The sequence below is a fragment of the Asterias rubens genome, chromosome 18 (genome assembly GCF_902459465.1).
Source record: "Asterias rubens chromosome 18, eAstRub1.3, whole genome shotgun sequence".
NCBI classification, from domain to species: domain Eukaryota; kingdom Metazoa; phylum Echinodermata; class Asteroidea; order Forcipulatida; family Asteriidae; genus Asterias; species Asterias rubens.
Window position 1 is genome coordinate 9396123 of NC_047079.1, and position 27682 is coordinate 9423804.

The 27682-nt window shown below is 40.3% G+C and overlaps 1 long non-coding RNA gene across 1 annotated transcript; it reads right to left on the reverse strand.

The window, feature by feature from the left end:
* Positions 1-830: 830 nt before the first annotated feature.
* On the reverse strand, positions 831-27102 carry LOC117302157. Its single transcript, XR_004520399.1, has 3 exons — positions 27030-27102; positions 13516-13608; positions 831-848 (listed from the first exon to the last, which is right to left on the reverse strand). It is a non-coding gene; the product is annotated as an uncharacterized LOC117302157 (long non-coding RNA).
* Between the last annotated feature and the right edge of the window lie 580 nt (positions 27103-27682).

A 27682-nucleotide genomic window follows, 5' to 3' on the forward strand; every position in this document is an offset into this window, starting at 1 on the left:
GTACGAGTACACGGGTACATGTACGAGTACACGGGTACATGTACGAGTACACGGGTACATGTACGAGTACACGGGTACATGGATGAGTACACGAACACGTGTACGAGCACACGATAACTTGTGCGAGTACACGAGTACATGTGCGAGTACACGATACATGGACGAGCACACGAGTACACGGACGAGTACACGAGTACATGAATGAGTATATGTACGAGTACACGAGTACATGTACGAGTACACGATACATGGACGAGCACACGAGTACACGGATGAGTACACGAGTACATTTACGAGTATATGTACGAGTATATGTGTACATGGACGAGTACACTACATGCACGAGTACATGTACGAGTACACGATGCATATATACGAGTTATACTAGTACAAGTTTTAGTACAATGTACTGTACAAGGAGATAAGTGAGTAGTTTCGGTAGCCTAAACCATGCACTCTCCGACCCAACATCCATCTCAACGCTTCTTGTCATTGTAAGTTCTGATCATCTTCGATTACGACGGCATGAAATGTCAGCGAGTACATGACCTCGAGGACACAGACAGCCAGCCAGCTGCACGTCAACCAGGGAGTCGCTGCTCCAGTGGACAGAAGAATCCATCACATGGCCGCGACCAAAGTCACTCATCTCGCAGATTAGGAAGCCATCATTGATCGGATAAGACCTTCTTAAAGTGCACCCAAACCCTCTTCCATCCAGTCTCGCCGTTCATTAGAGACACAGTGAGGCAGCACTATACTTCGGTGTGACGTCTTTAGAAAGCATTTTCAATGAGAAGAAGGCAGCCAAGAGACCGGAACGGAACTGGGTCGGTTCAGTGGACGTACTGGATAATTCGAAACAGGAGAAATTAATTATTTTTGGTTCTGATAGGAGACTCCCTATGGTTAAAACCATGAGGGAGTTCGTTGAAAATGGGGAAAGAAAGATACACATAAATATTCAAACATTGAATATGTAAGGCCGGGATTTCCGTGTTGTGTCTGATTGTGTCTGGTGCTTGTCTGTTCGTCATTCTTTGTTTGTATGCATGTTTACTTTTGTGTTTTTGGTTGTCTTTGATGGGTCTAAAAGTGACACTTTTTGGTGATACCGCAATTCAGTTTTTTACTGCCAGTGTTTTTTTTTTATATTGTTGAATAAATAAACCATTAATAATAAGTAAAAAAAAATCAGGAAATTATGACCGAGTATAACGAGACGAACATATTTATTATAGTCATTGTGAAGTCAGCGATTTATAGCTCGGTGGGATTCGAACCCACCCTCTTGATGGCAATTACAAGACACGCAGTGTAACTGCTACGTACGGAATAGCTTGACTCCAAAATGGGTCGAGCGACTTGACTCCAAAATGGGTCAAGCAAGCACCACATAACTGATCGCGGGCATGCAGCCCATGACTGATCGCGATTGCAAAAATCAAGAAATTGTGATTCATGGTGGAATCAGCGAGTGGTTCGGTATAGAATTCGAACCCGCAACAGTTTAACCACTGGAACATTGGAAGAGCTTGCCTACAAAAAAATGGGTCACGCAACCACCCTATGGCCCTTTTCGAATCCACGGCTTTGGGTTCAACTTCAAGCTCCGTCATCTCGTCTGAGCACGTGTATTTTGTCGAAACAAACGCGACGCCAAGCTAGCCTGAGCCGAATCTGGAGTCGAAGTCGTGGTTCCGAAAAGAGCCTATGACTGATCGCGAGGTCAAGCTTGATTTAAGTCGAGACTAGTCTTTAAAAAATTCACCACAATCAGATATTCTGGAAATCAGACTGCGCTCAGGAAATTATTTGGATCAACAAAACAACCGGGAATACGCCGCGGGGGAAAGAGGATGAAAACTCCATATCGGGATTGCGAGTGTATAATTTTGTTGTATGTAACCAAAAAATAGAGATTGAAAATAGCAGAGTTAGAAGAACGTTGACTTTAGGAGATTGGGAAAGTCTCCAGGTCAATACAGCATGCATGACCGGAGGGAAAAGTCAGCGTGGAGCTCCGCACCTAGGAAGAGTGTTTTCTTAAGGGAGGGACGTTCCCTGAGACTTATTAAAACACCCCCTCGCCTGGTCAGAAAGGAGACTAAGGGATGTTTTTATTGGGCCAAAACGCTCTGGACGTTTTTTTAATTTCACTCATACCCAAGTCACTTGTGGAGAAGATAAACTGGGTTTCGTAATAGCAATAATAACCGTACAAATAAAATCAAGAACTTTATTTAACTTTAATCTAAAAGATCGACGACTGTACTGTAAAGATAATACCCCTGACCCTGCTCCAAATGTTAGCAATTTTTTACCTACAAGTAGTTTTGCACAACCGTTTTGGAAAACCTTTGCCCAAACGTTTTGCCAAAATTGGGTTGTTAGTAACAAAAATAATAGTATAAATAAACTTGATTCAGCTTTAATGTCAAAGGTCGTCGACTGTAAAGTTCATACCAGTGGGTCACGCGTCACCCTGCTCTAACCTCTTAAAGACAAGTAGTTACCAAATTGTGCTCGTCAGAGACCAGCTAATTGACCGCTCCATAATATGATATATGTGACTGATATCCTCCTAACTCATGCTAAGCATTCATTAAGCAATGGTTTGCTGCCTGAGCAGCTCTATCAGCTAAACAAATTGTTGCACACGGGACCTACAGTTTAATGTCCCATCCGAAGGACAAAGCAATCGTGGTAAAAGTAGCTTGCGCATGGGTACAAGTGTCACTAACACGTGCATTACCGGCCATTAGGCAAGGTGCTTCACTGTGAAAACGCAGTATTTTCCTGCAAAGGTGTGGGCCTACGTTTTTGAATTAGGAGACCTACTCCTTTTACACAGCACCTTGTTAATGGTGTACAGTGTGTTGCGGCGCAATATGCAGCCACTCAAACCAGGAACTCCGTTTTTGCTACGTATAATAATGTCTTTAAAAAGTACTGAGTATACAGCGCTAAAACTCATCGGTGTATGGGTAAAAAAAAAAAAAATGTTCTTTATCTCCGATGCAAATTTAACATCTAGTATATTTAAAAAATGTCATCCTGGCCAGCCAAAATGTAATGGATCGCAGGGTTGCTGTTTTTTGTAGGACAAGAGAAAATAAGTATCGCTATCGGAAAGTTGAAGTCTTTATCGGGGTGTTGTATATTCGAGTGTGTCGATGGAGTTACTAGGTGTGATAGTGTTGTCATTCTGTTAAACGATACTGCTGGGTTAAAGCAACTCAACCTGGTGAGATCTCTGAACAGAAATTGTAAAAGTAAGTAGGAGGGTGGAGGGAAAGATAATAAGAACAGCGAGCGAGTGGTAGTGGAGGGCTTCAGTCGAGACTTTGGGGAAATAGACGGCAAGGCTTCACGAGGTTTCCCGTGGGTTGAGACTAAAGCGAAACACAACGAGGTAGAGTGAAGACTGAAGTGGCAATTGGAGAGTATTTAACCGAGTGTGGTGTTGAAGTTGCAACATGGAGGAGAAAATTATCGACATTTTTAAAGGGGAAACGAGGCACTGTGCCCCGAGGTGGTCTATGGAGGTGTCCGCACGTGCGTGAGGACGTCTTGGCCTCAAGCTCAGAAAGCCCGCGGTTTTTGTCTTCGTCTTTCCTGTGAAAATAGGATTCGGTCTTAAGTTATTTTGATCGTTTTCAACAGCGTAAGGGTTGTGTCTTCCGTACGGGGAATACAAATTAAGACGGAAAACTGATCGAATGTCGTGAAGATGTTTAGAGGGGACATCTTGTGCCCCGCGCAAAATACAAAAAGTACGAGGGGAACAAAAATCTGAAAATGATTATGCCGAATGTAGGATTCCCTGAAGAGGGAAGAATTAAGTCATGGAAAAACTAGAAAGATCCAAGACTTCCTGTGTTCACTTATTTTCTTGTGAGAAGCCTTGTAAACACTTGGAAAATATTTTAAATCCAGAATTAAATCTCTTGTCCTGGGGGGATTAAGAGAGAAAGAAATTACAACCAGATAAAGTAATATTTGAGACAGAAATAAGTGTTTATGTTTTTAAGTGTATGAAATAAACGCGTTGGTCAGCCCACGCATGCAGTCAACACGCACTGATCGTAGCCATACAATAAAACAACTTTTAAAATTAGCTTATCAAACTGTCGACAAATTTGTTGTAAAGATATAATAATAATAATAAGGTAAAGGGTTTCGTTTTCAAGTATCGGGAATACGCCTCCTTAAATAAGTAATATACAATTAAAAAAAAAGTTTAAGAGAAGAACAAAACTTGAGAGAAAAAACCCTTTTTTATTCAACATGATCGAAGCCACCTTACTCAGTTTCCCACTTGAGAGTAAAATCCACAGCATTTGACGAGATTAATTCCCAAAATCGTCCAAACTCCCGGTATATAAGTGGTAATCAAACACGGGCTGAATGTGTCAATCCATGAGGAAGGAAAGTGCTCAGTGGTGATCACTTTCTTAAAAAGGAAGCAGAACAACTTTTACTTTAAGAAATCATTGCTGCAATTTAGTCCATATTGAGGAAGTATGAAGCCTTGGGTGTATTTTGTTCTAAGGTTGTTAAACTTGAAGTGGCCGGCTAAAGTTAAGATATATTTTATTTTTAAATTAATTTTGTCACATTTTGTTGTGATACTTTAGAATATAGTTCCATGTTTAAACAGTCGTTTTTTGCATTTTTGCTAATGTCTCTGTATGATTTATATTTTTTACGTATGATCAAGGGTTCCCATTTAGAGGGCATGCGTGAGTGTTCGGGGTTTCCCTTTTCACCTTCTGTATTTTGATGGTTATGCAGTAAAGGTTATCATAAACTAAACTTAACAAAACTAACCTCAACATGTTGTTCCCCCTGTGTTTTCTTTCCTCAACGCATAGGAAAAAAGACCCGAAGTAAATGAAATCACTCAAAACTATTAGTGTTTCATGTCCCTTTTCTTTGCTTACACATGCATCTCTCAGAAGCTGATTAATCTTGAAGTTCGGTTCAGAAAAACAAGAACATGACAAAACACCAACTCCGCTTTAAGGACATTGGATTTACAATACGAACATCGAGAAAGCACTGGCATCCTACAAAATCCATGCACTTTCATTTTGTCACTAGTAAAAGTAAGTAACGAAAAAGCGATTCCAAACAACTGCACAATGGATCTACCGTGCATCTCTCGCGAGAATCCGCATCTTTCCCGTGTGAGTATAAAACCTTTTAAGCACACGAAACTCTGCAGCTGCTGCGAGGGAGAAAAAAAACCCACAAAAAATGAGAGCGTGTTCGAAATCAAGATATAATCCCAACTCCAGTGGGACATGCTGCACCTATCTAGAATTCACAAAACCATATTTCTATTTTTCTCGATTCGACTCCACGTCTGAATGCTCGCACTCTGTGAATACAAAAAAATGCCGTACACATAAGTATGGCCGATAATATTATTGGCAAGTGTTTCATATGACGTTCAAACGAGGTCGCACGATGGCTTTAATTTTATCAGGTTATTTAATTGAAAGGCATTTGACACTTTTGATAGTCAAAGACCAGTGTTCTCAGTTGATGTATCTCAACATAAGCATATCATAACATATCTGTGAACATTTTGACACAGTTTCCTTAAAGAAAAACACAACTGTAAGACATTACCCTTTTCTCATCAACTTACTTCAGAAGGGAGCCGTTTTTCACAATGTTTTATACTGTCAATAGCTCCCCAGTGAGTATAGCTGGTCACCAGTTTCTATGCCAACATTTATTTTGTAGTTACCAATAGTGTCCAATGCCTTTAACTGCACATGTTCTCCCTTATATACCTTAAATAGGTCATCACGCCGATTTGGCATTAGGTTTATTCATTACACGACCGCTGAGCTGATCCCCCCTCCCCATTGAGATTAGCATTTTAATAAATCTGCTTATTATTTAAGTGACAGAGTACCGCTCAATTTAATTCATCTGAACAATTATTAAAATTCTCATAATAATTTTAAATGTATGGGGTCAAACATTGGTAAATACAGTAATATAAAAAAAATGAATAAAAATGTAATTTTACCTTAAAAACTTACTTGGTTGAACAGGTCTGTTTGCTTCGTTTCTGAACGGGCAAGGGCATCAGGGAATTTTCTCCTTGGTAAAGGGCACCCTGTGAGGAAATTGTAAACTTCCTGGATCACTTCAAGGGCACCAAGGCAATGACCAGGGGGCAATTGCCTTCGTTGCCTCCTAGGAGTATCAGACCTGCGCCTAGAAACACAACAGCTGTTGGTAGTATAAAGTATTTTGAGAAACGTCCCCCTTCAATGGTTTGGATATTTTTTGTTTTTTAAAGGAAAATCGTTGAATCTGAGAGACGATTCGCGCTTAAATAATTTCGCGTATTTTTGAGGGTCGGTGCCGTTCGTGATTGCTGCGGCAAAATATGGTGGTTCTTTTTAACTTGGCGAATGGTTGTCTTTAAAAAATGTTTCAAAGTTCGTCTCTATCAGACCTTAAGTTAAGTTTGATATGGCCATAAATTCCACGGCAGCTTTGCTTTATGGGATTATAATCATGTCTCGACTATAAATTGTAGTATAAGTCCCAACGGTATGGACTATGGGTTAGGGCGGCAACTCAAAGAGACCCGTACTGAATTAAAAATGCAAATCGCCGACGTGCTAATAAACCTAATTGCCCAGTTTCCACGTAAGTGGAGAAATTTTGTTTCGATCCCCAGAAAGTCAAATAACAGAAGCTGAGAGAGCTGTCTAGAAAAAGGATGCCGGTGTTACATTATCAGTAGCAGAATCGACACACAGTAAAACAAATATGAGAATTTTAGGACGCTTGGTGGCAGCAGACTTACTTTTCATGAGTTCCACATCAAACTATCGACTATGTACTGACTACTCACTATTCCGCCATTTACCACTGGCTTCTGAAAAGTAACTGTTTTCATCATTTCCATCAAACTTTCGAGTACGCTCTCACCCATCTCTGGCCTCAATTCAACCACCCATGCACCCGGGCCCACCGGTGTGCAAACTCAAAGTTCGTGCCCATCTGAAATACGATCCAATTTACTAAAACAATGAACACCACACCGCAGGGCCGCAATTTCATACAGCCTCCAAGCACAAATATTTTCGCTTAGCAAAGAAAAGTATGGCTTGACAGAAACAGGGTACCAGCCAAAATTACATCAAGTTTACATTGTTGTGACTGGTGTCCCACTCAATTGTTGCTTAGCAAAGAAATTAGTCAAGCATCATTCTCTTAAGCAGCGTTATGAATTTGGGCCCTGGTCACCACTCAAAGCATCTATGCCATCCTGGCCGCAGCTCGACACCTGTCGCCCCCTGGGAAGGAGGGAGACAGCTCGACACCTGTCGCCCCCTGGGAAGGAGGGAGACAACACAAAACCTGACACCCTGGTCTGGTAACTGATCTCATTCCAGCCAATTTATTACATCAGCCCGTGGGGATAATATCAAGTAAAGCCGCGTCCCCTGGCTATCAGCGATCGCTCCCGGCAGACGTACAAAGCGAGTGGGCACGATCCACAGGATTTGATGCGTGGCTTTTGTAGAGTTATGTTCCAATCAATTTGGGCTGGAAACAGTTTTCTTCTTGAATAATATCCGTTTGATTGTGTTTCAGGATTCGTTTTCACCGACTCTTTGAACAGATCCCTTCGCAGAATTGAGCTTTAGAGTGTTTCACTTTTACCACAATGAGAAAATAAAATAATGGGTTTCGAGCCCTGCTGCTCAAAGTCTCACCGTCTTCAAGGTATACGTTTTTTTTTCTATCTGCAAATTTTGTTTTTCGATTTTTGTTTAACACACGAAGTTAGGGCCTGAGAACAAACATCGTTTTCCACGTTTTACATTTACCATTAAATATAAAAAAAAATTAATGTGCTTATCAAGCCCTGCTGCTCGAATTCTCACCGTCTTCGAGGTGTACGTTTTTTTCTGCAGAATTTATTTTAAAGCTCTGAATTTATTTGTTTAGTGACGAGGTACAAAAGAGGTCCAAATAATGCAGGGAATTGAAACACTTAATGGACTTACCACGTCCGCAAAGTGTTTTTTTAACAGTCTGAACATCCGACGTCATACTTCGAGGCTCCTTGCAGATACAGACAGGGACCCAGTCTACGTGCGTGTTTCCTATCGGTGGGGTCTTTTCACCACAAGAGGGCGGTATCACCCGACCAAAAGGGCAGTTATTTTTAACTGAGCCCATACAGAGGTAAATTAACACCTGAAGATGATTGCTTACCGTTCTGCTTTTGTCAAAGATTTTAAACAACTATTCTAAAACTAAATATTCTGGCAAAACCTAACTCACTTTGAAACTTTGCGAAAGTGCAACAAGGAAATAAGCATACGGGTGAAGTCTCCCGAATTCCGAAAACATACTCCGCTGTAGTAGAATATCATGCAAGACAAGTTCCCAAAAGAACACAATCTACCTGGCAAGATAGATACACACACGGTGTTACTGCAAACCATTGATACATCACCATGCAATGCCGCGAATCCCACACAAACACATGTTACCGCTAAGTACACTCTAAAAAACAGTTGAATCCAACACTTGCATGAGTTCGGTGAGTGACTACACTTTGAAAGTGTGAATCCAGCATTTTACATGTTGAATCCAGCATTTTAAATGGATTCAACTCTTTAGTTTTTAGAGTGTAGTATTGAAAACCTCTCTAGTCCTTGAAATTGAGTTCCCGACAACACATCATTCTGAAGGTTCGTTTAACCTGAAACAGTCCATCGGCCAAATCATGTTGTTCGAACATGAGTGCTAGATATCTCCCTACACTGAATCAACAACAAACAACAACTCTATACCCCCGCTCAGGGGATGGCTATCCAGTTCACCATAATCCAATAACTAAATTGAAGGGTTGCACCAGCAAACTGAACTATGTAGCTTTTAAAAGGTTTTGAAATATTTAGATCAAGTTCTTTGGTCATGACACGAATTCCTATTCTCATTGTGATTGTAGATGTAAATTATTGTACAAGTACAAGTTTCAATATAGTCGCGAAAACTGGAAATCACAGAGCGATGTTTTCAGGAGAGTCACGTAAAAACCAACATTCTGGTAAATATCATATCTAAATAATGTTTGTCTCTTAACTAAAGATGAACATTATTTGCCTTTGTTTTACTTGATTCTTAACAGCAAGTAATAATGTTAAGGGAAGCTTTCTACCATCATGATCTTCAAACCGTGTACGTTTAATGTAAACCTGTGGACGTTATTTTTGGTGTCCTACACAACAAGCACCCAAACCCTCTAGCAGCTGACAGTGTCATTTATCTTGAATCGTGGGTGATATAGAATATCCCGGCATCATAGGAAACGGTAGGGGGGTTCGTGAAGCCTTGTTAATCTTCGAGCAGTCTGTCCTCACTCTCTGATTTCCTCAACAACCTTTAGGGTAGGTCTAATCATGCTCAATGGAGCTTTGGGTGGCATGGATAATAATCAGTACTAGGTCTCGTGTTCCTGTCTTTCATGTAGCATTATTCACTTATTTATTTGTTTTTCTTTTATTCACTGCCCTACAGAGAGTCGCAATGTGACCCTTCCAAACAAGCTTCTCGCCCCGTCTATATTTCGACACTGGGAGCTGGATCAGGGAGAGTTACGCCATTCGCATTTCCGATGTACGAGTTCAAATAGAAGTGGGACTCATGAATACTAGTGTCTATAGCACGACCTACATACAGAGACCGCGGAACATGTCACTGTTCATACATGTCATTCTTATTAGATTCCAAGTGTGGCGTGAGATTCTGTCCCCGGAGATTATCTGTGGTCCCCCCCCCCCCACATTGCGAACTGTGTATTAACTTTTTATGATAGCGCCCTCTCTTGACTCTTTCCACTCCACCCAATGATACTTTCCAATTTGGGGAGAATCACTCCCTAGGACACCGGTGTGTTGCATGAGTTGTTTTCCAATGAATCTGTATTTACCAATTTAGTGTTCACTGCCTTTAACGGTATGGTTAACTTCAGTGTGTGCTTAGACGATCAGCTGATTAAATACCGTTATATCATTCCCCCCCCCCCCCCTTCACACTGGTCCAACGGGGGCGCTACATAACGTTATCGGTGACTGGAAGTTAGAGAATGCATAGACTGGGCCCCTGTCTTTACGAGCCTCGAAGTGTGACGTCAGATGTTCAGGCTATACTACGGAATGCAAAGTAATTCGTCTGCATGGTTGATCACAAGAGGGCGCCAAATCAAGGAAATACAATTGTCTGTGTTCGCATGAGTAGAGCGAAATGTTGCCTTTTCTATAACGAGTATTGCGTCGTAACGAAAGTGGGCATGACGGAATAGGCAGATATATTACGTGATGAAAAGTGTATAAGAGAACATTACTTAATGCACCAATTACGTCAAGGTAATATTAGTTTAAACTTGTTGGGTTTTTAAGGATAAGAGAAACAGGTAGAATCCCAGACTAGAAACAGAAATAGCACTTTTTTAGCGTCCCTCGTTCGGAGCGCCACGAAACAACACAGCGCAATCCACCGGCTTGGACAAAAAGTCCTGCCTAGTTAACATGGTGTCACCGCATACCTTCTTACTTAAAACATAAGTAATTTTTTGATGTGTTTGCTGAATAAAATTAACGTGACGATGACATTACAGATCGCTGGGATGATGAGTTTACTGAAAACAGGACGATTGGGGGAAAACAAAACAATATTCTAGTTATCACGCCTCGAATGTAGGAAAGTATCATTTCGTTTAATAGCCGTTATATGAGTGGCAAGATGACAAGCGTAAGGAGTTCTGCTCCGGGATACACAGAAATTGACATCTTGTTGGTATGATGTTATCATCCCATGATGATTCAATCGGGGTGAGGACATAATCAAAATATTTTGTTCTTAGAATGTCGACATCCCCATCGAGAAAACACCTATTTTTCTTAATAATTTTGATGGCAGTTTCAGGTTCCGTATAGCTTTTTCAAAGTGATTACTCTCGACCGATAACCGAGGGTCAAGTTTCACATCCAAGTCTCCTTGTAGTTTCTTGGGATTGATCGGCAAACACTCAGCACACGCTCGGGTATTTGTTCTTGTTTATGGAAGGGGATTGGCAAAAACAAACATGGCGTGGATTTTCAGGAATCTAGAAATCTAATAAAGGGTATGGCTTCTCTTGAAATTACGTTTCTCAGTATGTTTTCTTTTCGTCTGCTAATAATCCAACAATGGGATCATGTTCAAGTATACTTTAGGCTTAGTAATGTACGGAGTTAACGTTAGCAGATTGTCTATTTCAATACTGCGCACACGCGGTTGACTTTAAAGGCACCCGACATACTGCCAAAGACCAGTGTTCTCACTTTCTATATCCCAACATTAAAGCATAACATAACGAACCTTTGGCAATGTTTACTCATTTAGTCTTTGAAGTTGGAAGAGAACAATGAAAGAAAAACACCCTTGTTGCACAGTTAATGACTGTGTGCTTTCAGATGCCTCATAAATGTCTACAGGCCTAAAGTAATTTAATATTCGAGTGAGAAATTGCCTCTTTCTCAAAAACTACAGTACAAATGTACACTTATCAACAGCTCTCTATTGCTCGTCGTTACCAAGTATGAGTTTTGTTTTTGAGTAATTACCAAAAATTTCCCAAACAGTGCCTTTAAGCCAACAACATGGTCATGTTCCAGCAGTATAAATATTTAATCACTGAAATGTTATAGCAGATTGTCTTCAATATCGTGCCTTCGGGAATGTCTATGTCACCTCATAGTCACTCAAGATTATTGTAATGGGTTTAGAGGTTGTAAGTTTCGCTCGCTTCCTTTTGCAAATAATATTATTGAACCTGGTGGTAAATTTTCACCGCCAATATTGATACAGTCTGTGCACTATATGGTGAGTGTATGCCGCCCTCTTTTGACGAGTTCACGCAAACAAAACTGTACTTGGCACGGCAGGCGTGGAATTTTCATTTTGCAAAGGGAACTTCCATTGTAAAACCATTGGTAAACGATTGAAGGGGCATCAAGTCCATTACTTCCAGGTGGCCACGGCACATTACGATCCTATCAGGAGGGGCACGTTGAGGTGTGCCCCGTTTTCTGCGCCTTGAACACCCAGCAGGGTGGATACGTACGCATCACAAGTCTTATTATTATTACATATATTATATATTATTATTTCCTTTCCCCAATATTGGTGTCCTTACCCCCTTTGTGCCCCTCCCCAATTTGAAATCTTAGATTTCATAATTTCATATAACCAAAGTAAAAAATTACGTTATAATATTTTAAGCTTTTAAAATGGCACATTACAATATTCTACCTGGAGGGGCACTGAGTAGGTGTGCCCCGTGCCCCTTTCTCAATATTGGTGTTCTTACCCCCCGCTTGCACCACCCCCCCCCTCCCCCACACACGTTTAAAATCTTAGATTTCATATAACCATATAACCAATAAAGTAAACAGTTACGTTATGGTTAAATAAGCTTTAAAAATGGTGGTCAATGTTTAAAAACTTATTCCATTCATAGGCGGAAAATGTATTCATTTTTACACTCCAAGTATCCAATGAAACTAAATGGCATAATAATTAGATCGTGAAAAATGGGCTCGTTTGTAAGAAATGCAAACGGAAGCTACGGTTTTAATTGACCAGAGGGCCCCTTAAATAAAAAAAGGAGGAGATGCACCCACTTGTGCCCCCTCCCCACGCCCCCTCTGTTTATACTACTACCTCGAACTCGAACAAACCTACATAGCAAAGAAATATTTGTTCACGCTCATTTACAATTATATCTCACCATGCAAGGCTTCAAAACCAACCATGAAAAACAAACAACACGGCTCCACAGATATAGCGTCGATGATTCTAGAAAAATTACCAGCATATCAACTTATAAACCAGTTAATTAATTTACCCGAAACATCTACAACTACAGCAGGCCTAGGGCGGTTTGGTTGATTTAAAAACTTCTCTTATAAAATGCCATCGTTTGATAATCCAGTTTGTCTGTACTCGGCTTGCCATCGCTTCCGATCCCAATCCAATTTCCATCCGGTTTTTATGCCCTCGGGGCGTGCCATGTCTAGCCACGGTCGGTTCAAATTTGGAAAACTAGGCTTCTTCAAGCAAAAACATCTTGCATAAGTTAATTGGTCAGACGTCTGAAACGTTTCCACTGATTATACATTATTCGAGTAATGAACAAACAAAATCCAATGCCGTCATTTGATAACCTTGTGGGTTTTTTTTCTTCAATTTAATCTACCGTAATTTGGACCGTCAAAATTTCCAATTATGCATCTTAATTTTGGTACGCTACGGTTGTGTATCAACGAAGTCAAGCGTGATAGCTACAACATCATTGTACACCCTGCATTTGAGTGTAGGCGAAAGTAGAACGCTTCTAAATTGTTTAAATTGTTTAAAACACTCTAAACACATTATCATGATGCGTGTATTGTAATTAAAATTTGGTTAAACTCTGACCTTTGAACTGATCCTGAGCTTTCGTTGAATCTCTGTCCAGGAGAAGAATGGGTGTGCTTCATTTTGCAGATCTCGATCATTGAGCGGAACATGCTACAGAGGTCAAAGGGCAAAAAACTATGAAAGGGAAATTCAAAGGAATGCAACACCTTTAAGTTAAGTTCAGTAGATTGAATATTTTTGAACAAATTGAAAATATTTGTTAGAGTATAAGGGCTGCCTCTAAATTGAAACATGGTGTAGGTTTTTATAAAATATTCAAGCTGTTAAAACGGTTCTTCTAAGGGGACAAATCAGTCTTAAGTATAGGAATAAGAACATGTCTGCAAGTGTGACCAAAGTACAATCCAGACTTCGGTCAGCCTGATGAACAATTGGTTCCGAATGGGGTCCGAAATGGGTCAGCCCTGACCCAAGAAAGAGCCAGGTCCCGTGGACCCGGGTAATGACTGTGTTTTCTGGAGCACGAGTGCATTCAGATATCTATAATGCACGAATGTTATATTGACTAGTTCATTACTTATTGGCGTGATTCACGTATATCAATACTAAGAGTTAAATCCACGAGTGCATTCAGCTGAAAATGCAATGTTTTAGGCCTAGTTACTAGTTCAATATTCATTAGCTGATTCACGGAGATCAAAATACCCAAAAGTAAATCCACAATGCATTTTAATCAGAGCAAGACATTTTTATCATATCCCCCTTTCAGAAAAAAAAGAGTAAATTCCACATCACCCACGCATTCCAACCACTTAGTGTAATTGTCCTTTCCACGGGGGACTATTATGAAAACAGTCGTTGACCTAAAGCCTGTCATTATGTGTTGCATTGTACTCAAGGGCTTTTAAGGAAAATTCCAAGGGCACAAATTTAAACAACGGCTTTTTACAACGGCAGATTAAACTGCCTTTATCCGAGGTATGCCACGCGTACAATGCTAGGTTGAGAAATAGATAAAGGCTTCATTGAAAAATAAAGACAAAGTACACCTTTAGTTTTTGGAACCGGTCGATCGTTTGATCACTGGGTGCGTTCGTTTAGCTTCCCTGGGTTACCCCGGTCTGCCCCGGTTCGTTCGAATAGCTTTGACGTCTTTCCAGGGGCTCACCCTGGTCAGGCCCCAGTGCCGTGCTTGTGGATTGGGGTCACTTGGAAGCTGGCCCCAGGTAAACGACGTCACTACGAGAGCGGTGAGTGGTCGTTCTTGTCAAGGGTTCACCCGAGTGAGCACCGCGGGGTAGACCCAGGAAAGCTAAACGAACGCACCCGTACCCATTGTAGATGTTTACAATAACACTAAAATACATGTGAAAATCTCATCTCAAAAGGTAGTTGCGTTTTTGAGATGTAAGATTAAGGTATATCAAACATTTTTGAATCTCCACAAAGACCATAACACTATAATAGACGATTTTTTGAATTTGTTTTTGTGTGAGGTTAAATCAGTTTGTGAATGATGGGGCCAGGGAGGCGGTTCGTACCCGCTGTCACCTCGCTAACAGGGACGGCATTGGCATTATTGCTGCACCTTTGTGGTTTTTTCTTCAGCAAGTTGACCAACATGAAATTTGTACCGTACCATTATTCGCCTTTAAATCGCTCTAAATTGGACAACAACCTAAAATGACCTAACACTTAACCTTAAAAGTAGCAAAAAACCCACAAAAAAAAAAAAAAAAATGGGGCTGCCAGCTAAAAGGAAATGACAGATCCGCTTAGGAGCGAGGACACTACAGATGCAGTTACTGACGGTTGGTACGTCATCACACTCAGGCATCCATAGCAACGTACCAAAAATGAACTCTCCATGCTCATTCTACGCCAAATAATGGGCCCTTTTCCAGCCAGCTTCCTGTACCGACGTGGCATTGGAACACTAAAATGTGTCCATTCAGTGTTAAATGGTCCGTTTTGAGGGAGAGTGAAGATGTTTTGTTGTTGAATGCACATGTCTGGCGCCCGGGCATGCATGAACTACATTTGCTATACGTACTTGCACTTCACTCGCTACTCCAGACAATTTTAAATTCACTACATCATTTTTATGAAGACTTTCAAGTATAGACAGGCTGACATTTTATTTAACCTTTTTACCCCCTTATTATTATTTTTTTTTTCATGTTTTTCACTGGGTTTCTGGGACAAACATTTAAAGGCAGTGGACACTATTGGTAATTACTCAAAATAACTATTAGTATAACACATTACTTGGTAACGAGTAATGGGGAGAGGTTGATAGTATACAACATTGTGATAAACGGCTCCATCTGAAGTGACGTAGTTTTCGAGAAAGAAGTGATTTTCACGCGAATTTAATTTCGAGACCTCAGAATTAGATTTTTAGGTCTCGAAATCAAGCATCTGAAAGCACACACCTTCGTGTGACAATGGTGTTTCTTCTGTCATAGTTATCACGACCAATAATTGAGCTCAAATGTTCACAGGTTTGTTATTTTATGCATATGTTGAGATACACCTAGTGACAAGACTGGTCTTTGATAATTACCAATAGTGTCCAATGTCTTTAAGGGCAGAGTACAATTTTGTGTAATGTCAACAGACCACTTTCCCCACTTTGTGTATCCAACCACTAAATGACAAACTTGTGAACGTGGGTTCAATAGGAGACTTTCCAACGCTAGGTGGCAGCAGACATACCGGGTAAATTTCCATTGTTTACGTAGTTCTGAACATGCGCATAATTCTGAGAACAATGGATTTACCCGGTAAGTCTGCTGCCCTCTATCGTCCCAGAAAGTCTCCCATTGGTCATCGAAGTTGCAAGAAAATAGTGAAAGAAAAAAAAATTGAACTTTGAAGCTGCATGAAAATAATAAAAGAACAATACTCATAGATGTGTGTGTTTTAATTTCAACTTTTGGGGTGAACAAATTGTTTCTATATTATTCAGTCAGAGGGGTCGATTCTACACAAGAAAAAAAAATCAATAGCTTTCCAATGCTCCCTATACCAAGTAATTTTTTATGATCATTTTTTTTTTTAAGAATAAAGCATAGCCTGCATGCCTTTAAAATTTGGCTTTTGTTATTAATGTTTGTTTACGTTTTGGTTTTGTCTCTAGTATCTGTTTAGAGAGTAATATGTTCAGTTCAGATCACAGTTCATTTATTTCCACAGTATTCACAGGTATATCAGTCAAATACAATACAGTATTATATAAACAGGGAGTGAAACTGTAGAGGAACCCATAAAAAAGCACAGCTTGTAAGTAATGGGTCCCTAAAACGAAGCATGTGCTTTGACCTAAATACTTAATATTACTGAGAGTAGTCTCAGAGATAACCAAAAATCAATAGTAAGCTCAAAGCAAATGCTGCATTCCATGTGATCGTGAAGCCAACAATTTAAAAACAAAGTGAACTTAATCACTGTACTCGCCAAGAAACCCAACATGGAGCGAAGACGAGAAGATAGTTATAGACGTGGAATATAAGAGCCATTTTTTCAGGGGAAAAAATACTATGAGGTACACTGCAAACAACTGGGTTGGACTCGGTCCCACGTAAAATTGGTCCCCTAGAGACTGAAAGTAACAGTGGTGTAGCTAGATACATAACACTTAACAGTAATAACAATTTTATGCTTATATTTTTGTTTGCTGCATTGCTAAGGCCAAGTGGAATGGACATTGTGAAAAGGCAAGCCGTGCCTACTGCCCGTACTCCATACGCTATTGCTCTTTACCAATACAATTGGGGTACAGCATTCAACATGTGACTTTTCGTCATAGTCAGCACCGACGGAGATTCATTTCATAGGCAATGTTGCACTGCCTACAAAGTTCACAATTTTCTTTACTCCCAGAGAAAACTCTTGAGCTAATATCATTCTTGTTCTCACCCTTTTTCATAGGCATTCCATGGAGGAAACTTACGCTTTTCCCCTGTAACGATAACAGTTCTTTCCCTCTGCATGCATCGTACTGCGGGCCGCCATCTTTAAACGGACCTCCACACACACGTGTGACTGAGTGAGCGGTGAAAACAACGGCTGTTTCCGGTTTGAATAAAACCGCGGTTAGGTGGATGACGTCGAACACATCTGTGCACAGATAGTTTGGCTTTTGAAACGGAGGGGGGGGGGGCGTGGTAGCTGGTCCAGTATTTTCCATAAAGGCAGTGTGTAGCTATAAATTGAGGGCTGTTGATTTCTTTATAAAGCAACACTGAAACGACCCTGTAGTTATATAGCACGAAGAGTGATGGCCTTCATTTCACGGTTGAAATTAAGCGCAAATTAATGCTTTTACCTGACTGAGATGTCCACAGTCCACGTGGAAACAAAACATCTTTACAGCGCACTTGCACGACCCTTTTTTGTGTCATCTTTGCTACGTGGCAAATTTCTGATGAAGAAGACTGCAGTCAAGGTTATGGCCTTAAAGGGACGACTTCAGAGCACAACTTCTCAAAGGTGTAATGCAGAAAATGCTGCTTGATAACGATCTTTGCTAAGCAAAAACTGCGCGGGCTACCAGTCACCGTTGTGCTGATATTTGTATCCAGTAAACATGTCTTGAAACAACAGGAAATAAATAAAACTAAAACACTTATTGTAATTTTGGCTGGTAACCTGTTCCTGTTAGGCAATTCTTGTCTGTGTGCTTAGCAAAGTTGATTTGTGCTTACAAGCTTGTAAATGTAATACGACTTAGGCAGCTTGGAATTGCAACTATAGTTTTACCGTCAGGCGAGAGACAAATTGCTTTATTCCGAAGTGTATTTTAATCTTCGGAGACGACCAGGAAATCTTGTTTGATGTGTCGTGAAAAAAATGATTGACTCCAGACAGCTTGGAAATGCAGCTAGCTTTACCGTCAGCTCAGCAAAGTGAGAGAGGAATTTAGTTTCATTTGTCGAGAAAAAGAGCACTGCAAAGCCAACAGCATCCGGCCTTGGAGTGTCAAGCTACCGGGCTTATGGAGATAAATGCTGGCACATTATAAACAGATGTTTTGAAAAGTTACCTCTAATAACAGATTTCATCGGCTGAGGGATGATGATCAAAAAGAGGGCGTTACCAGAAGAAGTTTGTAGAGGGTGCGTTCGTTTAGCTTCCCTGGGTCGACCCCGGTGTGTGGCGTGGGTTTTTTCCCAGGACGAACGTGTGCAGATAATTACCCACGTTCTTCCTGGGAAAAAAACCCGCCACACACCGGGGTCGACGAAGGGAAGCTAAACGAACGCACCCACACAGTTTGCCATTATGGGCGTGGAGAATCTCTTGATACATCTATATCAACTCCTTCTTTAAGCGACCTCTTTAGAAACATTCCTCATTTTACGGGACAGAATCTCCGACGGACATATTTCCCTGGAAGACCACCAATCTAAATGTGCTTTAATGGTCTTAAAAAATGAGTAAGAACGCCCTCTGACGACCGCACACGAACAATTATTACCATGGTTTAAAAGTAAACATAATCGAGGGAAACATTTTAATGTGAATGCCATTACTATTTTAAAAGGTTAAGGACAATATTGTCAGATTTCGACCGATTCTTTTCTATAGATAGACTTTACCCCAAGGTTAAGGCAATTACTAAATTGTTCGACTTTAAAAGCATTCCAAGGTAAAATTAAATCATATTTAATGATTATTTATTGGTATTCCGTATGTCTCATTTCTTGTTTTATTTTACTTTTTCTTCTTTCGTCACCGGGGCCTTTGACTTAGAGGTTGGTGGAAATTTTAACTCGAAGGCAATTAACAAGGAAATATCCTCAAAGTTTCCCCTTAAAAGGTGTCTGCTAGATCAATTAAATCAGTTCTTATATTCTTTATTTTAAACATAATTTTTATAGACTCCATGGATTTTTAACATAACAGGGATTTTGTTTCAAAGTCTTCATTTGGTTGTTCAATTTAAATGTACTTTATTGTAAATGCACCGACCCCTTTGCAACAACAACATCAACAGCTTAAACCATCATTGTAAACAACGACAATAAGATATATACAGCAAAGAAAACAAATTCAACGCCACCCTCATCAAAACGACAACAACAGTAACAACAAAACACCCATCAAAACGACAACTGCAAAAGTAGAAGCAAAAAGAAATCAACAATGGCGACATCAACGGATCAGCAGCAACAACACTACCAACAACAAAACCGAAAACGAAAAGAAAAGAATATAAACATAAACAATGTTGACATGGTATCCTGCAAATTTTGTTTTTGTATAACATTAACGATCATCTGTACTGTATATCAAAGGCAAAGAGCATCAACCTATCGAATCAATGTTTCGCGAGACAGGTTTCATTTCATGCCAAGTTGCGGACACAAGTGCCTGCTCTCATCGAAAGCTTATTTCCCTGATGAAAGAATAACATCATTAATGCGGTATGTTTCAATCTCAGATCCCGTTTTTTTTATTCATGTATCTACCCCAAGCCGTGAAGAGAGCGAAGTGTGGAGCGGTAAACCTTCTTTCATCTTCGGTGGTCATCGTACCCGGAGGTCCCGTCCCGATCGACCCCCGCGGATGCTCTTAAGACCCACCACCGTGAGGACGCTACGAAGCCTCGGCTAATTTCTATCTCGAGGCCCCAATTTCATAGAGCTGCTAAAACACAAAAAGAAGCTAAGCACAGCAACATCATGCTTATCGGATAAAGGTAACCGACCCAACAACCATGTCACGTGTACAACTTGTATCTGGTGCCCAGCTCATTTCTGCCAAGCAGGGGCAGTTGATAAGCAAGATTTTCTGCTTAGGCAGCTCTATGAAACTGGGTCCATTATGTATTCTCATCATCTTCTCCGTGGACTTATGTCTTTGCCTGGAGGTCATTTTCATTTGATAGTTTTACCAAAGCCAAGAATTCCGGCTCTCACACGGATCCGGATACGCTCCTGCTGGACGTTTTAGTGTCTTATTAGCCAGCAACACTACCGGATTGACGGATTATACACAACTCTTCGCGGGGGAGACTTGAAAGAAGATGTACAAGTTTCGGTCAAATATTTATAAATATATCAAATGATTAGACTTTCTCTTCTCTGCCGTTTCCACCGATCTACCTTAGACCGTTGTGGGTGTATATCCACGGTCTCTACCGTCCCCCACCAAACTCCAAATAGACGGTCCCAGTTCCGGACCACACCGACTCAATCGATCACATCTTCAATAAAAACTACAGAAGCTTTGGATAGGGCATCTGAAAGAACACAAATTTGTGGTACAAGTGTGTTGTTTCTTTCATTATTTTCTTGCAACTTCGAAGACCAACTGAGCCAGTTTTTTTCCACAGATTCGCGAATTTAAGCATGATGTTTGGATACACTAATTGAGAAAATTGGTCTTTGACAATCACCAAACGTGTATTATCACTCAGCTATCCCAAGTGATTCGTTGCCTTAAGTTTATTTTTAAGTTCAATCTCACTCTTGTTATCTTTTAACTTCTCGTTTCCGTAATGCGAGTCTTTTTCCATTAATAGAAAGTCCATTAAAAAACCTGTGTTTTCCCAGTAATAAAGTCCATTAGAAAAAACAATAACCAAATACATTCTTTATTGGAGCGATGGATCTCCTTCATAAAAAAAGGAGAAAAAAAGGAACACAAATCCCAAGAGAGGAAAGGAAAGAACGCATCCCGAAAACGTAGATAAAGAAGAAGACAAACAAAATGCCAAGAGCAAATCTGACATTTTATAACCACCTGGGCTGAGTGTGTATATCGAACCAGGCCAGTGGTTAAAAAATCAATTAGCTTTACAAGATAGAGCAGCGGCATCAGTCCACTCTATATTGCCGGTAGCTATCGGCATATATCTGAGGTACCGTCTACCTTCGATTTGTACGGTGAACCATCAGGAAGTTGGGACCCGATACTTGGATTTCTTGTTCACAGTTGTTTATATGGTAACACTTCGTTAAACACTAGAAGAATAATCCGTAATAGGAGTACACAATCATAGAAGCGTAGTTACTGATTTTTGTTTTTATAAACCCGAGTTTTCTTAAAGATAGTGTGCCTCCAAAAAGAAGTTTCAAACATCCGCTTTTAAAAAATTTGGGGAGAGAAAAAACAAACACGCCTTTAAGCATAACAACCTGCTGAGCAGAGACTGAAATATCCTGCTTAACATAAACTAGAAACCAGCCAAAATTCCAAAATGTTGACATTGTTGAAACTGGTCCCCACAATTTTTGTTTTGCTTAGCAAGGAAATTGTTAAGCAATATTTTCTGTGAAATGGCTTTATGAAATAAGTTCCAGATCGATAAATGTATACTTTAGGGAAAACAATGCAATCTCCAATCCATCCTGCACGTACAACCACAGAACTGCCATGTACAGTTCCCAAGTCTAAATTGTGAAAAGCACTCTCCACTGATCCGAAATAAGCGCAACGTTCCCCCTGTTCCGTAATTAGGAACGTGACAAACTTGATTGAGTGACCAATACAAGTTCCTTAGGTGAACAGCGGATCACGCGTTCCGGATCCTCCCATAGGAAGACGGTGTTGCAGTACCTTCCATCATCCAGTAATTATAACACCAGACGACCACTTTGAAACTGGGAAGGAAATTTTCGTAAAAATACTTTACCCGTATTTACAACCTTTTGATGGGTAGTGACAACCATTATTATTCTCCCTTTGTAAGAGTTTGACTCGAGGAAAAAAAGGGGGGAGAGAAAAAAATCGACGGAAAAACACCCACACACAAACAGACCTCGATCGATTTAACTTGTAATTGCCATGGGCAGTTACTTCATGAAACCTAATTGTCAAAATGGTGTAAACAACATCAGATGTTTCTCATGTTTTTTGTCGGTCGGTTATGAGATATTTGTCTTAGATTTATGTCAAAATAAATGTATTAAGAAAGTATAATGTCAGGCTTGATATTTAATCAAACATTTTATCCAGAAAACTAAGATATGTCACTTCAGAGGGAGCCGATTCTCACAATGTTTTATACTATCAACATCTCCCCGTTACTCGTTACCAAGTAAGGTTTTGTGCCAATAATTATTTTGAGTAATTACCAATAGTGTCCAACGCCTTTAACAGGGCCCGTTCCTCTTGTATTAAGTAAGTTAACAAGTATGGCACGCGTAAAGGCACTGAACACTATTGGTAATTACTCAAAATAAGTGAGCATAAAAACTTTCTTGACGAGGAATGGAGAGCTGTTGATAGTTTAAAACATTGTGAGAAACGGCTCCCTCATAAGTAACGTATAGTTTTTGAGAAAGAAGTAAATTTCTCTCTACAACGGTTGAATTTAATTCGAGACCCCAGCCTTTAAATTAAAATTGATTTTGTTGTCGTTATTATTATAATATATTTCAGTAATGAAACAAAGGAGTCCTCTATATATGAACATAACCAATATGAATCTCAAGCTCGAGGAATTCTGTTAACGAAAGTTCTTGCTAAGAAAGCCAGAAACACCGTGGATAATCCCCGCAATGTGTACGTGGAGGACAAGTTCTAGTCCACGGAAAAGGGGCTTAACGTGTCACGGACACAAGGACAAAGAAATTACGGTAAAGTATTTTGCTCAGCACTCACACTCCGCTGATAAAAAAACACAAACCCCCAATTTTACCTAGCTGCTTGAGCAGATAGTATTGCTCAACTCTTCTTTGCTTAGCAGTGAGTAGTATACCAGTCACAATTTATACTTGTGACATGGTATTTTGGCTGGTAACCTTATTCTGGTAAGCATAGTTTTTTTTGTGCTTAGCTATTGTTGCGCGCTTTATGAAATTGTGCATAGAGCTGGGGTCCGAGCCGGTTAAGCGCTCCGAGAACGTAATCCCACGATGGCACTACGTGCGTATCAAGTTAACACACCACTGATCAGCAGAGATCAACACCTTTGCGAAATATTCTGCAATAAAGAGGGGACTGGTGATATTGGATACTGCAGGGGATATTGGCTCGGACTTTCTCGGCTTAAAGGCATTGAGCACCTTTGATCTTCAAAGACCCAAATTCTCACTTGGTACCTCCAAACATTATGCATGGAATAACAATTCTGTTAAAGTTTGAACTTGATTTAACACTATAAACAGCTCTCCATTGCTCGTTACCAAGTTTGTATGCTAACGGTTATGTGTCCGGTGATTTTAAAAAGTGCAGTACCTGTCTTTCGATAGTTTGCCGGAGATTGTAACAAAACTCTTTTAGCACAAGTTCCCCGGTGGAATATAGCTTAAGAAACTCGTCAACGACACTCGCAGAAAAAAAAATCTATAAAATAATATTTTAAGGATAAAAATAAATCTACCTGTAGGGTTTACATTCGCTCGTCCCCGCGGGATTGAGGTTGACACTATATGACTTGGGCTGTGGATCGACGCCTTGCCGGGGGCCAGTTGAGCCTAGAGCGCAATGCAGGGGGACACCCCTTGACATCCCTCAACCATTGCGAGAGCCTAGGGGAATCCTCGAGAGTACGGACTATTTTGGAATGGATAAACAAATGCACCATTTTAGGGAAGTGTCGTGGCGTTCAACCCGGCCCACAAATTTAATGTTTACCTTCACGCTTATCACTGCTCATGGTGATTATGTGCGCCTTGCGGTTGCATGGTGGTATAAACTGCCTCCATGGTGGAATTTATATAAATTATAACAGCTTAGTATCTAAAGGCACTGGACACTATTGGTAATTGTTAACGGCAAGACTTCACAGTTGGTGTATATCAACATATGCATAAAATTATTGTGAAAATTCGAGCTCAATCGGTCATCAAAGTTGCGAGATAATAATGAAAGAAGAAAACACCCCTGTCACACAAAGTTGTGTGCGTTTAGATGGTTGATTTTGAGACATCAAGTTCTAAATCTGAGGTCTCAAAATCAAATTCGTGGAAAATTATTTCTTTCTACAAAACTATGGCACTTCAGAGGGAGCCGTTTCTCACAATGTTTTATACCATCAACCTCTCCCCATTACTCGTCACCAAGAAAGGTTTTATGCCAATAATTATTTTGAGTAATTACCAATAGTGTCATCTGCTTTAAAGGCACATTCAGCGGTGACTTGTCGTCTGTCTCCTTCAGGTGCGCCAACGAGTTCGGCGCAATATTGTCAAAACCCTCGGGAGCCTGATTCGAATCCAAAGCTGAAGCCTTGGTTTCGAAAAGGGCCCTAACCTGTGGCTCACACTTGATAGACCCCGTTTGCCATTATATCTAATGTTTCCTTTCTAGGACTGGTCTTTTTTCTTTTAGAATCATATTATATCCTGCTTTAATGTCATGGTTCCGTTTTTTAACTCTATTTCTCTGAACTTACAGCTTGACAGTTTAAAATATCGGATCCCATCTTGGTCAGTGTGGATTGATTGCCATTTTATTTATAATCCATCATTTATGACTGCGGTTCTCTTGGTCTTCTTTAAAGGCACTGTACACTATTGGTTATTTATCAAAATAACTGTTATCATAAACACATATGTAACGAGCAACGGGTGCTACTGTTAGTATAAAACATTGTGAACGGCTCCCTCTGAAGTTACGTAGTTTTGGGGAAGAGGCAATTTCTCATTCAAATAATAAAAGACTTTCATTATTCTCTTGCAACTTCAACGACCAATTGAGCTCAAATTTTCACAGATTTGTTATTTTATGCATGTTTTGCGATACACCGAGTGAGAAGACTGGTCTTTGACAGTTTCCAGAGGTGTCCAGCCGTCGATTTCATAAAACTCTTCCTAACTTAAGACTAATCTTAGGACTTAGGACGAGTCCCAACCCTGCACTGTAGCATACAGACCTTAAGATTGATCCTAATTTAGGACGAGTTACTCGTCCTAACTCGATATAAGACGAGTCTTAACTCTTTGTGAAATCGACGGCTGTGTCTTTAAAAGGTAAGTGCTGAATGCAGCAATCATCACTGACTCGAGGGTTGAACGCTCTATAAACACTCCATTGATAATCGATAGCACGAACAAGACAATATTTATAGTGGACTTACTGCTTCTGTTTAAAATCTGCCTCTAGTGTGAACCAAAACAGACGGTGCTAGGAACAGCACACGTCCACGGGGACCCTCTTCAACGCCAATTGATGTGTTTGGACGCCCGACCAACCGCGTGTATTTTTATAATTTCCGTTTGGTCCGAATCTTTTGACCTCTCCATCTGTCGAAAAGCTTCAATACCGAAGCAGGAGTGACAGGGTTTCAGTACTTACTGTAAATATGGATCGAATACAACGACACTTAAAGACAGTGGACACTATTGGTAATTGTCAAAGACTAGTCTTCACAGTTGGTGCATCTCATATATGCATAAAATAACAAACCTGTGAAAGTTTGAGCTCAGTCGGTCGTCGAAGTTGCGAGATAATATAGACAGAAAAAAACACCCTTGTCACACGAAGTTGTGTGCTTTCTAATGCTCGATTTCGAGACCTCAATTCTAAATCTGAGGTCTCGAAATCAAAGTCGTGGAAAATTACTTGTTTCTCTTAAACAACCTTACTTCAGAGGGAGCCGTTTCTTCTCACAATGTTTTATACCATCAACCTCTCCCCATTACTCGTCACCAAGGAAGGTTTTACGCTAATAATTATTTTGAGTAATTACAAATAGTGTCCACTGCTTTAAAACTTAGGGGGGGGGGGAATGATCTCAAGCTTTTAAGTCATGTGTACTGGAGAATCACCTCAGCCGGGTTATTTGCACAGGAGCAAGTGCAATACCCTCTACGCAATCAAACCTTGTTGCTATTGGCCCCTTTGCAGTTTCACCAATTGTCCATACTGTCTTTGCTTCAGCGCCATTATACACAATCTATATATACACTGTTTATTTTCCATTAATATTGTAATTGACTATTGACTCTGTGGGAAATTAAAGACACTGGACACGTTTGGTAATTGTCAAAGACCATTATTCTCATTTGGTGTGTCCCAACAGACTGTAAATACAATGCATACAATAACAAATATGCTCAATTGGTCGTCGACGTCATTGTGCGAAAGAGTAATGAAGAAAAAACACAGTTGTTGCATAAGTTGTGTGATTTCAAGTTGCAAGAGAATATTATGAGAAAAAAACAACCTCTGTTGCACAGGTTTTTTTGCTTTCAGATGCCTGGAAAGGGTTTCAGTCTTTTTCCTGATTAAATCCTTTTGTTAGAAAATACCTCACTTCAAAATAAAATGCATTTCTTCAGAGGAAGCCGTTTCTCACAATGTTTCATACTACCAACAGCTCCCCGTTGCTCGTTACAAAGAAATGTGTATTCTGATACATATTTTGAATAATTTCCACAAGTGTCCAGTGCCTTTAAAATGTTGTCATCAGAAAAAAGGACAGCCAAACCCTGTCGAAATCTGCCCTCTGGGTTACTGTTGAAACAAAATTATTCCGACAAATTGCCACCCGAATGGTTAACCCAGTTTTTCCCAGTTTGCGATGTACCGATGCACGGTGTTTTTTTACGGGAGAATGCGGAGACTCGGCGGTAATTTACGGACCTGCTAGGGGGAAAAACACCGAAACTTACCCGTGCAATCTCAGAGTAGCACCCGCTGATTCTCAACCCCTTCGGGCATCTGATGGTCCACAACAAATCTCAGTAATTATTCCCCCAAAACCTTTACCGAAAAATCAGAGAAAAATAATATTGATTAGTCAACATGGCTCAACAGTTTGCTGGATTTTAATTAAAACCGATGAGTTTTTCCTATTTTTTCCCCAATCCTTGAAAGATACAGTGCAATAATGTGCGGGGTGGAATCGTTTGAGCTTAAAGTTTAATTTGGTTGTTGCCTTTGGCCTTTATGCAAATTTGATGAGGTATGGGTTGTTAAATCCTTTGGGGATACAAACTCCACGTCTATCATTTCAGAAACCGAGGCCATCTAGCACTTTTTTGATCACGGACGATTATATCTTTGCCCCTTTTCCGATCGTTGTATCGAGTTACAAGTAATTGGTCGCCCTCAATTTACAACTTCCGATCCCTTTTTCTTAATGCCGAAAGTGCCGAATTTGGGCATGGTTTTTGCTCATGTAAATAATGGCTGGTATACATTAACAACGCTTGAAAGTGCTCGAGGTATTGTTAAAGGGCATAACCGGTGGTTGCGGGTGGGGGGGGGCGGTATTTTAAAGCAGTAGGTTAAAGTGCCGAACTATTGAGCGAAAAAGTATTGG